Here is a 16,499-nt window from a genome sequence, read left to right on the forward strand (position 1 = left end):
AACTTTCATTAGCTAAGATGACCTTAAAATAACGGGCTACGTGCGGTGATGCTAGCGTTAGCCACGTTAGCACCTTACCTTCAACAGGTGGTCAGACTGTGTAGACGGGCACTCAGTCAGAGGTTGGCTCTCCGTTTCGCTGCAGGGTCCCTTCATTCTTCACATATCCGTGTCGAGCCGAGTGTAAATCCCGACGCTGAACGGCCTTTTTGTACAAGAACACACGCTTCCTAGCAGGGCGAAGCTATGAGCTAGAAAAAAATCCAGGCTGGCAGACAGCCTGTGTCTGACCAACCAATCAGAGAGCTCCTTACATCCCACGGTGTGGCTAATTTGAATAACCTCCAGCAAGTTGTTAATCGAAGAGCTAATCCAGCAGCTAATCCAGGAGCTAATCCAGCAGCTAATCCAGGAGCGAACAGGAAAGGGAAATGGATTTTGAACTGCAGTTTATTAAATTGCAGGTGGAAAAAGGATTTTGACCTGCAGTTTATTAAATTGCAAGTGGAAAAAGGATTTTGAACTGCAGTTTATTAAATTGCAAGTGGAAAAAGGATTTTGAACTGCAGTTTATTAAATTGCAGGTGGAAAAAGGATTTTGACCTGCAGTTTATTAAATTGCAAGTGGAAAAAGGATTTTGAACTGCAGTTTATTAAATTGCAAGTGGAAAAAGGATTTTGAACTGCAGTTTATTAAAGTGCAACTGAAAAAAGGATTTTAAAATGCAGTTTATTAAAGTGCAATTGGAAAAAGGATTTTGAAATGCAATTGGAAAAAGGATTTTGAAATGCAGTTTATTAAATTGGAATTCAAAAATGAATTTACAATTGCACAATTTATTCTACAATTCATTATTAAAGCACAGAGATTTTTATTTCGATGCGCGTGGCTCTTGTGGTCCTCCATATTGGTGAGTGACTGGGTTCTGTGTAATAATCATCTCAGCATTTTACAGTAGAATAGATCAGCTGATCATTGATCAGTTTCATGGTTGAAGTAGCAACAGGAGAGAATGAGAGGAGAAGAGGCAGCTGTGCAGCATAACGACAGAATAACTCCAGCTTTGTGTCTTTTTCCATTCTAGTTGAAGTCCGGGACAAACTGTGTTCCTTTTCAGCGCAATACGAAACGCGTAATATTTTCTCTTAATACGCGACGATTCCGTTTTTTACGGGACGGTTTGCAACTCTACTAACTAACCTTATGAATAAAATAAAGTTCACTATCGGTAACATCATAGCGCCCACCCAGCTGTATAGAAACTCCGTCATGCTAGCTAGCACACAGTACGAGTTATTGTAACTGACTGTAAAAAGTCAGCATAACGAAAATAAACTTCACCTAAACTTGGTTTATATCTGACCCGGATAGACTGCAGGTCATTAACTTCTTACCTGAAGTTCAGTTCACCTGACACTCGGACCGGCGGCTGCCTCGGGTCTCTCCTCCTCCTGCCTCCCCTTTCCCTCATCCACCTGCTGGCCTCTGTGGAAGCTCCACCATAGCCACCACCAAACAACTGAGTTATTTTTACACACCGGCCAGCATCTGGCCAGTCCACCATCTTTAATTGTCTATGCCGTTACAAAAAAACAAAAATCATCGGCCCACCAAGCAAATGCCCAGTATGCCCGATGGCCAGTCCAGCTATGGTCGTGCCATCAGTTAACCCTTCGTGTGCCAGCTGTGGCACGCGTGCCCAGGCTTGCCGACCCCTGCTCTACATGTTTAAAGGTGTCCAGTCCTGAGACACTGGGGGTGGAAACAGCTGTGATGTCATTGGACTGTCACAAAGACAGAAGTGCATGAAGTGAGCAGCCAAGGAGCCGCTGATGTTTTGGATTCGACAGCATTTGAAAGGTTGACACAGACACATTTCCACATAGAAAGCTGAATTTGTCATATGCCACAGTGAACTCACTGTTCAGTGTTTTTCAGGAAGCTTCTTAACTGCCTCTGCTGCCAAACAAGCAGCTGATGTCCTCGAGAAGAAGCTGAAGAAGTCTTCAACAACAAATACAGGAAGTGGACTTTCAAATACTAGATTCACTTTAGACTCACACAAGAAATGACTCAACTAGCTGTGTTTGACTCCTTTGACTATATGAAAGTTCAGTGTGTGTCTGTACACAGACTGTTGTGTTGGACTATTATTCAGTTGTCTGCTGTGTGCTGAATGTTTTCAAATGTCTGCATCTCAGTGTAGCTAAGGCTGGGGGTCATGGGAGGCCACCATAGAAGTCTCTTCAACATCATGACATCATCATAAATGCTACTGGACTGTCTGATGGGCTGACGGTGAAAAAGCCGTCGGCCTCTGGAAGGAAACAGAAGACATTTCAGACGCTGCAGGCAGATTTCTTTGATTTGGGGCCTTTTTCAGCTTTATTGGACAGAGCAGTGAAGATAAGTGACAGCAAAGCAGAGGGAGAGAGAAAGGGGACGTGGCCCGGGTCAGAATCAAAGCCAGGCCAGCTGCTCTCCACCTCGTAGCACATGGTCACCTGCTCATCCTAGTGAGCTCCACCAGCAGCCCTTTCACACAGTTTACACTGTAAACACTGTGTGTGGACCTCAGCTAACAACAGGCTACATTTAAGTCTGGACTACATGCTTTTATATTGAGGCAGATTTTTCACTGTTTTTATTCCATCAGCAGCTCAACATCATGAGCAGCTTTGACATAAAGACATCAAACTCAAGCTGACTTTAAACTGGATCTACTTTTAATACAGGGGCTCAAAAACAACTCACATCTTTATTATATATCAGGACAGAAAGTCATTTCATCTCAAATGGAAAACAGCTTTATTTGGAATAATCAGCACTATCAACTGGTTTGGGATCTCCACCAGTTTCATGTCTTTACAGCTTCTCCAACAAAGTTCCTGTAAAATCAGCATCTTTATTGGTTTGATAGTGATTGATTATTCAGTCCCAATCTGCTGTCATCTAAAGAACAAAATGATGTTTCTATGAGTCAAAAAGCTCCAGATGTTGTTGACAAAGAAAACAAAGATTAGGAAGTTAAACACAAAGTGTTTGGAGCCAAAATGTTCCCAAGCTGCTCTTTTTGAAATGGCAGAGGTACAGTGGTGTCTAACAGCACACTGTGGAAGGCAAACATGTTATTGTTGGATGAAACTTCATGAATCCTTTGTAGATTTGAGCTTTTGGAGCCTTTCTTTTCTCTTCAGGTGTACAGAGGCTGAGGAGGCAGGTGAAGCAGGTGGAGCTGTTGTAATGCTGGCAGAGGGTGTGTCTTAGTAACTCTGTGAGGTAGAACTGGATCCAACATTGTGGATGTGTTGATGTTGGAGCCATTAAGATTCTCTGCACACTGTAGGATTTCCCTTTGATTCACTGCGGGGGCATTTTGGAGTCTGTCAGTGAAACTCTTCATATTTGTGTTTGACACCAGTTTATAGAAACAGACAAATGTGTCATGCTTTCTTTCGGCCTCCACAAATATACACATTTGTTCATTGGTTGGACTTTTTGGAAGGAGACATATTGAAAACCATGTTAATAAGATCTTGTTGTTTCCTGTGGATCCGACACAGAGAGTGGACTTCAGACAGAAACCGTGGAAGAGATTTTAGAGTCCGTGTGTGGCAACAGGAAGTTTCTGTGTGTTTGCTGATCTTACATGTGGAAAACAACACGTGATGTTTCTGAAGTTCTACAATGATTGCAGCTGCCGTCATAAGCAACTCTCACATTTAAGTTCATTTTATTAGACGGTTAAGTTTGAAACAATAAGTAGTTGAAATATTAAGAAATAAATAGTAATTCATGTTTGTTGATTAGATTTCTATGTTTAAATGTGTTATTTGTGCTAATTGTGCAATTAGATAGGAACCTTTTCTAAAGTTGTGTTGTGGCTAAGAGGGCATTTTTTGGCTGTCACACTCAGCAAGCTAATTAAGAGACGAGCCACGAGGTTTGCACGTGTGCAGAAAGATAAATAAAGAGTGTCTTTTTTGGACCTCCCCGCGACGTAAAAATGAAAGTTTATTCCCTTTGAGTGAGGCCAATGAGGTAAATGTTTTGTTTATTATCGTTGTATGTAAATACGCGAGTGTTGCGTGAGATTCAAGTGCAATAGCCGCAGTGTGAAGTGTAATGTGTACTTTATTGATCATTTTGTTGCATGTTGCATAGTATATAATGCTTTAGGACTTTAGTAAGAATATTCATTTAAGTTTGTATTTCCTTTTAGTTCTGACGGCATTGTATCGGCTGTGGTTGGACATCATTACATGTTAAGATGTGGAAGAATCCTCCTGTCCGAAATAAATGTCAGTTTAAACACAAAGAACAAGTTGAGCTTTATTAAGACTCGAGGGGAGTAACAATGATCATTGTTCTGACAGCATTTTGAGTGGGAACAGTTCAAAGTTATTTACTGATTGAAACAAGCTGAATGTTTCTGTGCACGATGAAGATCAGCAGCTCAGCTGATCAATGAATTGACATCTATCAGTCGTTTCATGAGATGAAGTCATCAGCAGACATTTGTTCTAACTGTGTGATAAATGTCAGAACGTCAGGGCTCTGCTTTAGTCACTACTTGATGATCATTGGCTCAATGTTGAATCACGTGGCCCAGTCTGACCTCTGACCCTTTGCTGCAGGTCTTCTGTGTTATCTCCACTTTCATGTCTGATCTTCAGCTGTATCGTCCAAAATAAACATCTGAATCATTTCCAACACTTCAGCAGATCTTTAGTTTGGGCAGTACAGTACAAAATAACACATATTGTACTATACTGCCCACTTCCTGATCTTATTGGATCTGTGTGTGAGGTTGGTGAAGGAAACACATGTTTACTGAGTGAATCGCTGCCATTAGGAACTAGTTTTTATATCACAGCCTAGAAATCACACAGGACCATTTCTGCAAGTAAAAAGTCGTAATTGGAGGAAAATAATTGTATCGTTTGTGCGACTGTTGTTTGTAAATGAAGAATTGTCCCAACTACATGTGCTGCTGACCTTTGACCTTTTCTTTAGGTGCACAGAGGAGTCTGTGGAAACATCCAGAACTGAGGCAGTGCTACAGATGTCTTCAAATAAAGTGGTGTATTATCCATGGGTGCATTCCTGTTCAGACCTGCTGGCTGTCAATGGGCTTCATTCCATTTCGGACTGCTGGTGGTCGGCTGTGATCTAAACATGGCTCCTGTGTTAGAAGAGCCTCTGATTTTAAAATATGCACATTTAATAGTTTCTTTGCAACACTATGGAGCTACCAGCCCAGTATATGTAGCCCACAGTAGATGGAGTCATCAAGCTGCACTGACAAACATCAGGACTCATGTGATCCCTACATGTGGACCTTTCACACATGGATCCAAGTGCAGATTCAACTCTGCATTACATTTGACTTCAGCTGTTACACACTTTCATTTTCTAGCTGTGTCACTTCCTGCTTTTTGGATCAGATAGTTTATCCATGTCCACAAATGTTGGCACAAGGGGAAACAAGCCAGTGTACTCCAAGTGCCAGCCTGGGTAAATGGGGAGTGTTGCATTAGTAAGGGCATTCTGTAGAATCACAGAACAGAACTGCAGGCTGAGTTTGGATGTTTGACTTTGTCTTTAGACCTCTCTGTGGCTCACACACACAGTGACGTCAGACACATTCACACTCACTGTTCCATCTGCTTTGTGCACAAATTCATTACTTTCTTCCTTCAATGATCTACATACTACGTGCTGCCCAGTGAATACTTTGCAATGTATTCCATCGCCTTTCAAGGCAGACGTACTCAGTTTATCTGATCTTCTGATCTTTAGCATCGTAGCGCTCGGAGTCTGATGTTGGCTCATGTGTTGTCATACACCAACATGACGTTCTACTAGTCAAGGCCTCACCTTAACCCACTGATGCTGATCACACAGACCCACTAATAGAACTGTTTTATCAGGTTTATGCAGCGTCACCATTAATGTCACATTTAATCAGACACATTTACACTACAAGCCCACTACAACCATTATCAACATTTAAATTACATTATACATCTGCACTGATTTAAAGGACGACTATTTTAACCTGATTCATTTCTCCACCTTAACACTTCATTCCTCAAATGAAGCGAAATATTTGACCCTCAAAAAAATGTACCAACAAATAATTTAATATTTCTTTTCCAACTTTACACGTGAAATCAAACAAGTGTATTTAACAGTGAAACCAGAGTGGAAGCTGCTCTTATAGAGTCCAAAACAGGCTAAAAGGAAGTTGAGTAGACCAGCACCATCAAAGTGTCGGCTCTCTGAACACGGTGCAAGATCGCCATCTGCAGGACAAAACTAGTTTTTCTCGCCCTCCTCGTCAACGGCAAGATGACGTCATCGTACAAAAAAACATGCAGATCAGGTGACATGACTGTTTAAGAGGCGGAGTTAAACTGTGGCAGGTAAGCATGTGGAGGAGGACCAACATCATTGCATTATACAGTTTCCTCTCTAACTGGATGATGCTGTGAACAAGAACAGCTGTGGAACCATTGGCCATTTGCCATAGTGTAGCTGAGTCAAAACAGCCCAAGTGCTGAGAGGGAAAACATGATGATTTATGTAAAGTCATAACTGGCTGCAGCAGCTGACCTTTGACCTGTGAGCTGCAGCTTAAGCTTCTTTTATGGTTCAGTGTTTAATGTTTAAACTGTTTATGGCTGCACACACGCCCACAGTCAGGTTGGATACATGTTGAAATGTTAAATACAGTGTGGCAGCTGACCTTTGACCTTTGACCTGCGAGCTTCAGACTCATTGCTGGTGTGAGGTGTTTAATACTATTGAAGCTTGCAGACACACCCACATCATCTGATTTGTTCTCAGGGTTGTTCAGTGTGTTGGAGTTGGAGCAGAAACCTGCTGCAGGTTAATTATTGATCAAACAATATCACACAAGGTGCAGCAGCTGACCTTTGACCTGTGAGCTTCAGACTCTTTGCTGGTGTGAAGTGTTTAATGTGACTTCAGCCTGCAGACACAGAGGACTGATGAAGCAGAAGATTGTCTCTGTTTCTACACAGACCTGGTCCAGACAGCAGAGCTGCAGAGTGAAGACGTTCGTGGGAAGAAGCTGAGTAAGTGCAACGTCCTCTTTGAATCCTGGATCAGGAAGTGAAGCCGGTGAATATTTGCTGTTTAAATAAGGTTTCTGTCTTTGACTCAGTCTGCTGTCACTTTGTGTCAGAGAGAAAAAGAGATTTCAGATTAACTGCATTATATGCTGAGTAACTAAACGCTGCTAGTCTGTGGTGTCACTCCCAGCAGCATCACGTCATTTCTTTACTCTGACCTTTAACATCAGTTCACTTAGCTAGCAGAGCAGCTAGCAGTTAGAGTATGAACTCTGTGTCAGCAGTCAGCTTGGTCCTGGTGGTCGCCTGGTTTCATGTTTGCTGATGCTCAAGATGTGTCCACATAATTATTTATTTCTGTAAATGTAAAGACTTTACAGATAAACAACAGCAGCCCTCTGGCTGGACTCTAACCTGTGAGTTTCCTGTGACTGAAACCACAAGCTGACATTTTCCTTCTGAAGCAGCTGAATGGATGTTTGAGTTTACCTGCATACATGGTGCAAATAAACCCGCTTTGGATGGTTTGGAGGCGGAGCCTAAAGCAGGACAGGATTCTAATGTGATTGGTCAGTTTGATGAGGTGGCTGTAACTCAGGTGGTCGAGCAGGTCACCTGCTAACCAGAAGGTTGGTGGTTTAATGCCAGTCTGCATGATGTCCTTGGGCAAGATACTAACCCCATGTTGCTCTCTGATGCATCCATTAGAGTGTGAATGTTAGACAGGAAGCACTTAGAAACATGGAAAACGTGCTTGTGTGAATGTACAAGTTGTGTAAAGCTTGTGTTTGAAAAATAAAGTTTATTTCTTATTATTTATTTTATAATAAAGTTATTTCCTGTGCAGCAGTGGAAATACTGACAACTATAGCTGGATTATTTATTTGAACTATTTTAAAGTGTGATCGGTGAATTGTGAGCAGCAGAAAGGAGGAAAGCACTAATGCTGGCACAAGGGGCCACAAGCCAGTGTACTCCAAGTGCCAGCCTGGGTAAATGGGGAGTGTTGCATTAGTAAGGGCCTTCTGAACTAAAGCTGTACCAAATAAAATGTGTGGATCATAATGAATAAGACTGTCATGCTACTGATGGCTAAAAGGAAGTTGAGTAGAGCAGCACCATCAAAGTGTCGGCTCTCTGAACACGGTGCAAGATCGCCATCTGCAGGACAAAACTAGTTTTTCTCGCCCTCCTTGTCAACGTCAAGATGACGTCATCGTACAACAAAACATGCAGATCAGGTGACATGACTGTCTAAGAGGCGGAGTTAAACTGTGGCAGGTAAGCATGTGGAGGAGGAGCAACATCATTGCATTATACAGTTTCCTCTCTAACTGGATGATGCTGTGAACAAGAACAGCTGTGGAACCATTGGCCATTTCCCATAGTGTAGCTGAGTCAAAACAGCCCAAGTGCTGAGAGGGAAACATGATGATTTATGTAAAGTCATAACTGGCTGCAGCAGCTGACCTTTGACCTGTGAGCTGCAGCTTAAGCTTCTTTTATGGTTCAGTGTTTAATGTTTAAACTGTTTATGGCTGCACACACACCCACAGTCAGGTTGTATACATGTTGAAATGTTATATAAAGTGTGGCAGCTGACCTTTGACCTGCGAGCTTCAGACTCATTGCTGGTGTGAGGTGTTTAATACTATTGAAGCTTGCAGACACACCCTCATCATCTGATTTGTTCTCAGGGTTGTTCAGTGTGTTGGACTTGGAGCAGAAACCTGCTGCAGGTTAATTATTGATCAAACAATATCACACAAGGTGCAGCAGCTGACCTTTGACCTGTGAGCTTCAGACTCTTTGCTGGTGTGAAGTGTTTAATGTGAGTTCAGCCTGCAGACACAGAGGACTGATGAAGCAGAAGATTGTCTCTGTTTCTACACAGACCTGGTCCAGACAGCAGAGCTGCAGAGTGAAGACGTTCATGGAAGAAGCTGAGTAAGTGCAACGTCCTCTTTGAATCCTGGATCAGGAAGTGAAGCCGGTGAATATTTGCTGTTTAAATAAGGTTTCTGTCTTTGACTCAGTCTGCTGTCACTTTGTGTCAGAGAGAAAAGAGATTTCAGATTAACTGCATTATATGCTGAGTAACTAAATGCTGCTAGTCTGTGGTGTCACTCCCAGCAGCATCACGTCATTTCTTTACTCTGACCTTTAACATCAGTTCACTTAGCTAGCAGAGCAGCTAGCAGTTAGAGTATGAACTCTGTGTCAGCAGTCAGCTTGGTCCTGGTGGTCGCCTGGTTTCATGTTTGCTGATGATCCAGATGTGTCCACATAATTATTTATTTCTGTAAATGTAAAGACTTTACAGATAAACAACAGCAGCCCTCTGGCTGGACTCTAACCTGTGAGTTTCCTGTGATTGAAACCACAAGCTGACATTTTCCTTCTGAAGCAGCTGAATGGATGTTTGAGTTTACCTGCATACATGGTGCAAATAAACCCGCTTTGGATGGTTTGGAGGCGGAGCCCAAAGCAGGACAGGATTCTAATGTGATTGGTCACTTTGATGAGGCGGCTGTAACTCAGGTGGTCGAGCAGGTCACCTGCTAACCAGAAGGTTGGTGGTTTAATGCCAGACTGCATGATGTCCTTGGGCAAGATACTAACCCCATAGCCCGCCTACTATCCTTGGAAAGGTAAAATGATTGGCTAGAATCCCAAGTGTATGACATCTCAGGAAAAAATAAAGCACCGAAATGTGCGCTGCTTTTCAGTCTGGTTACTACCGTTTATGTCAGAACCGATACAGGTACCCATCCCCAGTTAAGAGGCAATGGTAGAGAAGGAAAGACAGGAGAGTGGAGGTGATGTATCTAAATGCATCTGAACAAAGCAGAAGTGCACACCAAACTCAATGGAGAGTCAAATCACAGAACAGAACTGCAGGCTGAGTTTGGATGTTTGACTTTGTCTTTCACCTCTCTCTGTGGCTCACACACACAGTGACGTCAGACACTGCTGCCCAGTGAATACTTTGCAATGTATTCCATCCCCTTTCGAGGCAGATATTGATTATTTTGGTAAACAGGCTGTAGCATAAACATCAGGTCTGTTCTGAAAACTGTCTTTATTTTTTCAAAGTAAGGGAATATCTGTGGTGTGATACCGCGGGCTCATGGGCTAAGGACTTGGATTGACAAGCGCAGATGATTGTGTTGTTTCTTATAAAGGCTTGTGTGTGTGTGCCTTCCTGTGTGTGTCCTTGTGTCAGTGGAACTGAATCAGTGTGTTAGAGAAAGTGCTCCTCTGCTGTGCCGTCATCGTGTGGATGCTTCTTTTAAAGTTGGAACTCGTGTTTTTATGATCTGCTTCATTTCATTGAACCTTTATTTCTAACCATGAAGTCCCTTTGAGGTTACAGCCTCCTGGTTCGGTTTAGGCTCTTCTTGTGCTTCAGGCTGAAATATGAGGAGTAAGGAGTGGGGCTGGTTAGCCCTCATGACCCTCACCATAACACAGACGTCACAGGACAGTGTTTACCACAGAAACTCCATGAAATGATCAATGAGAACTTTAGAAACCCGTCAGTGTGATGCTTCCAGTACAACAGCACCTCTGAGTGTGTGTGTTTGCCTCTCAGACTAACTCCACCCTGACATCAAGAAGATGGAGGAAGAGGATGGAGCAGGATCTGCAGCATCCAGCTGTGTGTCTGTGAGGAGTGACCGGTCCAGAGGACTACCTCCAAACTTCAGTAATGAACCTGCAGCAACAATGTAAGAGAGCTGCTGACTCATTTATTCAGTGTAAATAATGATTTTTGATGCAATGGGAGAAGAAAAATGACAAAAACAATTTAAAAATAAGGATTAAAATATTACAAACTATATTTTTGAGTTTCCTGATGTAGTACAAAAATATATGAACATAACTGTATATAGGACAGATATTTTACGGTTCTTTTAGGCAGCACCAAAAAACAAAAAGACTATTTTTAAGCTGTCTGAGGTAGTGAGTCAACATGTCACACTGGGTCAAAGGTCAGGGAGTAAAAGTGTGTTTTAAAGGAGGTTTAAAAGCAGCGAGTGAAGGAGCCTGTCGAGGTAAATCGTTCCATAACTGATCAAATTGAGTTGGTGGACCTCTGTGTGAAATCAAGCATCTGCTTCACAGAGAGGATAACCCTCAAATGGGCTGTACAACATTATATAGTGAGACAAAAACAGAGATTATCGTAGCCATCGCTCTCTCGCATGGACGTGGCAGTCTTGCTGTCTGCTGCGAATCCTCCCCGTACCTCCGTGACCTCGTCTGGTATCTGCTCCCTCCTCTGTAAGAGACAGTAAAGGAAAACACGTCTCTGCCTAGTCTTGAAAATCTAATCTTATCATCCATCGTTCTTCTAGGGCCTCTTCTTCTTGTGGCCTCAGCTAACTGCTAATATTTAAATGGCTAACATTAACATGTGTGCCAGCCAGGTTGTTCAGTGTTGTGACAGTCAGCTGCTTCAGCTGCTGCTGGGATGGGCTGTGGCAAAGAGAACAGAGAAAATCAAAATCAGAGTTTTTCTCTGAATTAAAAGCAAGGAAACAACAATATATTCTACATGGTGAAACTGAAGGTTTATGGTGTTTGGGTCTGTTTTTCTGTGTTTATGCAGATAAAGTGTAAACTCAGATGAATTATACCATCAAATGTTAAAGGAAAATATCAGGATGAGTGTCTGTGAGCTGAGAAGGACGTGAAGCGAGCAGTTTATCCCAGAGCTGAAGCTGCTCTGTGTGCAGAGATGAGCTCAGATTCCTGCTGTGATTGATCAACAGTCACAGAAATGTAGACTTGTAGTTATTACTGCAGGATGGTCACAGCAGATACTGATAAACATGGATTATGAGGATGGATGATCAAGTTTCTCACTCTCTCCTTTAAATCTCAGTTTTCTTCTTCTTCACAGTTTATCTGTTAATTTATTCATGAATAACACTGAAAGAGTTTCTGTTATATTTCCCTTGAACATCACCTTATTAGGGCGGCATTAGGAAATAGCCCCCTCCAAAGAATGAATAAATGAATGATGATAATAATAAAATGATTAAAAGCAGAGCTCAGAGTGGTAGATGGTCAAACATGGATCCACGGGTGGTTCAACTGCATTTGGTGACGTGACTAAAGCAAATCTTTCAAATAATCCCACCATCAACGGATGTTGTCTCCTTTACTACGGTTACTTTACTTGGTCACCGTGTGAATTTCTTTGAAATGAACCAAATTCTTTTATTTGTTGGTTGTTGCATATTTAAGCTCTACAGTCAGGAAAGGAGGAGATGAGGCCTCAACAATGTTGGGTTGTAGCTGTGGTTCAGGTTAGAGTGAGTGTCCATGGAATAAATGTAAGTCAGTGAACTGGAAACATGACTGTGTTCAAACTTTTCCTTTTTATAATGAGTCTAATCAAAGGTGGACAGAAGTATCTCCACTTTGACTTTTCTGTGTCACCATCAGAGCTTCTGCACAGTGTGGAGAAAGATCCAGAAGCAGAGCTGGACTGCAGACAGCCAGTCAGAGCAGCTGTGTACAAAGTAAGACTGAACATCTGTCTGCTGATGGACTCATTTCTGAAAACTGGACTTCTTGTGTTGTTCAGACATTGAAGAGTTTTCTTTCTCTTTAGTCTCATTGTTTTTCTTTCTTTCAGCAGATGTTGGTCTGCAGGAGGTTTTAGATGAACATAAGATCAGTCTGAGGAGGAGATGTGAACGTGTGACTGAAGGAAGTGATGAAACAGGAAGTAGAACCCTCCTCAACAGGATCTACACTGAGCTCTACATCACAGAGGGACAGAGTGAAGAGGTTCATACCCAACATGAGGTGAGGCAGCTGGAGACAGCTTCCAAGATGGACGCGCCCTCCATGACGCTCCAATCAGGTGCCAGGACATCTTTAAAGCCTTCCCTGACCAACAGAGACCCATCAGAGTGGTTCTGACCAACGGCGTGGCTGGTGTTGGAAAAACCTTCTCAGTGCAGAAGTTCACTCTGGACTGGGCAGAGGGCTTGGAGAACCAACATGTCAGTGTGGTGGTTCTGCTTTCATTCAGGGAGCTGAACCTGATCAGAGATGAGCAGTACAGTCTTCTGGAGCTGCTCCATGTTTTCCATCCAACATTACAGAAGGTCACAGCAGAGAAGCTGGCTGTCTCTCAGCTTTTGTTCATCTTTGACGGCCTGGATGAAAGCAGACTTTCATTGGATTTCACCAACAGGAAGCTGCTGTCTGATGTCACACAGAAGTCATCAGTCAGCCAGCTGCTGACAAACCTCATCCAGGGGAATCTGCTTCCCTCGGCTCTCGTCTGGATAACTTCCCGACCTGCAGCAGCCAATCAGATCCCTCCTACATGTGTTGACAGGCTAACAGAAGTACGAGGCTTCACTGACACCCAGAAGGAGGAGTACTTCAGGAGGAGATTCAGTGATGAAGAGCTGTCCAGCAGAATCATCTCCCACATGAAGACATCCAGGAGCCTCCACATCATGTGTAGTATCCCAGTCTTCTGCTGGATCACTGCTACAGTTCTGGAGCACATGTTGACTACAGAGCAGAGAGGAGAGCTGCCCAAGACCCTGACTGACATGTACTCACACTTCCTGCTGGTTCAGACAAAGAGGAAGAAGAACAAGTACCATGAGGGACATGAGACGAGTCCACAGGAGCTGACGGAGGCTGACAGGGAAGTTCTTCTGAAGCTGGGGAGGCTGGCGTTTGAACATCTGGAGAAAGGAAACATCATGTTCTACCAAGAAGACCTGGAGCAGTGTGGTCTGGATGTGACAGAGGCCTCGGTGTACTCAGGAGTTTGTACAGAGATCTTCAAAAGAGAGTGTGTGATCTTCCAGAAACCAGTCTACTGCTTTGTTCATCTGAGCATTCAGGAGTTTCTGGCTGCTGTCTACATGTTCCACTGTCACACCAACAGGAAGACAGAGGTGCTGAAGAACTTCCTGGGACAAACGTATTGGAAATCATCTGTGGATGATTTCCTGAACAGAGCCATGTTTAAATCCCTCGAGAGTAAAAATGGCCACCTGGACCTGTTTGTTCGCTTCCTTCATGGCCTCTGTCTGGAGTCCAACCAGAGACTCTTAGTAGGTCTGCTGGGTCAGACAGAGATCAGTCCAGAAACCATCCTGAGAGTCATCAACAACCTGAAGAAGATGAGCGGTGATGAAATCTCTCCTGACAGAAGCATCAACATCTTCCACTGTCTGATGGAGATGAATGACCTCTCAGTACATCAGGAGATCCAAGAGTTCCTGAAGTCAGAGAACAGATCAGAGAAGAAACTCTCTGAGATCCAGTGCTCAGCTCTGGCCGTCATGCTGCAGATGTCAGAGGAGGTTCTGGATGAGTTGGACCTGCTGAAGTACAAAACATCAGAGCGGGGACGACAGAGACTGATTCCAGCTGTGAGGAACTGCAGAAAGGCTGGGTGAGTCCAGATGTGATCATTAACATCATTGATCAGTGTAGGTTAGTAGTACAGCTCGGCGATAAAACGATAACGATATGTATTGCGAATAACTTTTTCTCGATAGAAAAATTAAACTATTGCGATAGACCTCATCTCTCTCTTCCTGTCTTATAAAAAAACCAATAGCCAATAAAAAATTAAGTAGCGCAGAGCCAAACCAATCACAGCCGCAGCGTCACGTCACGTTACGTACAGCTCAAGTGCCAAGCCGCTCATGTGTATTTGTTTGGGAAGCAGCCAGCCGCCGTGCCGGGTTTTTGGTGACCAGAATACCGAAGAGAACACAGATGACGGTTCCACTGCCGAAGAGATTGTCGAAAGGAAAGGCCAGAGAAGTTCCGTAGTGTGGAGGTATTTCGGCTATTTGAAGTCTGACAAAAACCAGAGTAACGCGCACTGTAAATTGTGCCGAAAGCATGTTCCCACAAAGTCTGGAAATACAACAAACCTTTGTTATCACCTGAAGCAGTGTCACCCACTGGAGCACGCTCAATCTCTGACTGAAAGCGCTAATTTGTCATCGAAAACAACCAGGAGAATCCCTGATCCATGTCAGGTTATAACAATATTCAAAGTGAATACAGGCTGCTGCTGGACACAGACAGGTAACATCATTTTGACTTGCTGTCACCTGGATCTGGACTCATAAACACTGAAGCCCTGAACAGGAATACAAATCATTTTCTGCCAACTTGCGACACACCAGCAGATAATGGCTCAGAAAGCTAAAATGAGCCAATCATTTCTGTGTTTAGTTCCCCTGAAATCAGATCTGATATCAGCAGCTCTGAGTTCGTTCATCATTATTGTCCAGTGATGAGATTTCTGCTCCGTTTGGTAACAGTCAGCAGGTTTTTCCTGCGTGTGGACGTGAACAGTCGTACCTGACAGCAGGTAACAAACAGAGATCATCTTTCCAGCTGGAAGTCTTCACTGAGCTGAACTCATTCAAAATGTTCTGGAGTCAAAACAGGAAACAGTCCAAATGTGTGTCTTCACTCTGACTCTGGATCAGATCTCAGTGACAGACTGTGGACATTATGGAAGCCTAAATGTGACACCATCTTCCTCCTTCATCTGCAGATTAAAGCCAAACAAAGATTCTCATTAAAAGTCTGCAGGTCTGAGAGAGACTCAATCGTTGTGTCAAACACAGTAAGAGGAGCTGAAGCACAGATGTGAAGAGCAGATTCATCAGATTATGACCTCACTCTGTTTTGTCTTCATATACATTCAGTCTGTGTTTATAATGCAGATTTTCTGCTTTTATAATAACACATTTTATATTTTCTATCATCACAGACTGACTGAGTGTCGACTCTCAGAGTCTCACTGTGAAGTTGTGGCCTCAGCTCTGAAGTCCAACCCCTCCCATCTGACAGAGCTGGACATGAGTGGAAATGATGACCTCAAGGATTCAGGTGTGAAGCTTCTGTGTGCTGGACTGGAGAGTCCAAACTGTCGACTGCAGACTCTGAGGTGAGTTCACTGACTGCGGCTGTTGTTGTTTTTCTATATTTCAGGTCTTTGATTGATGTTTGAAACTTTCTTTAGTTCCTAAATGTTCAGGATGTGTCTGAAGACAAATGTGAAGAAGTTTGAGTGCTTTCAGAAATGTTGTGTCTTTCCAAACGACTGAACAACAGTTTTTCCTTTTGGCTCCAAACAGAAGTGACAGACTTGAGCAGGGTTCATTTAAAGGCTGACAGAAGTGGAGTGGTGACGGGGAGATGTTTGACAGGACAGTGTTTCAGCCTCCACAGGTTCATGTTGTGCTCCATCAGTCAGTGAAGATGAAGTCAGTGCTGATGAGGCTGTAGAGTGTGTGAGGGATGTGAATGAGGATGATGAAGATCTGATGATAGCAGATAAAAACAGGCTGCAGAGACTTTGAGCCATACAGGGCACACAG

At 43.2% G+C, this 16,499-nt stretch overlaps 1 long non-coding RNA gene across 1 annotated transcript; it reads left to right on the forward strand.

Moving 5' to 3' along the window:
- Positions 1 to 6,896: 6,896 nt before the first annotated feature.
- LOC120438773 lies at positions 6,897 to 12,806 on the forward strand. The gene is made up of 4 exons (XR_005612129.1): positions 6,897 to 7,104; positions 10,697 to 10,832; positions 12,559 to 12,635; positions 12,752 to 12,806. It is a non-coding gene; the product is annotated as an uncharacterized LOC120438773 (long non-coding RNA).
- The last annotated feature ends 3,693 nt before the right edge of the window (positions 12,807 to 16,499 follow it).

The sequence above is a fragment of the Oreochromis aureus genome, linkage group 3 (genome assembly GCF_013358895.1).
Source record: "Oreochromis aureus strain Israel breed Guangdong linkage group 3, ZZ_aureus, whole genome shotgun sequence".
NCBI classification, from domain to species: Eukaryota; Metazoa; Chordata; class Actinopteri; order Cichliformes; family Cichlidae; genus Oreochromis; species Oreochromis aureus.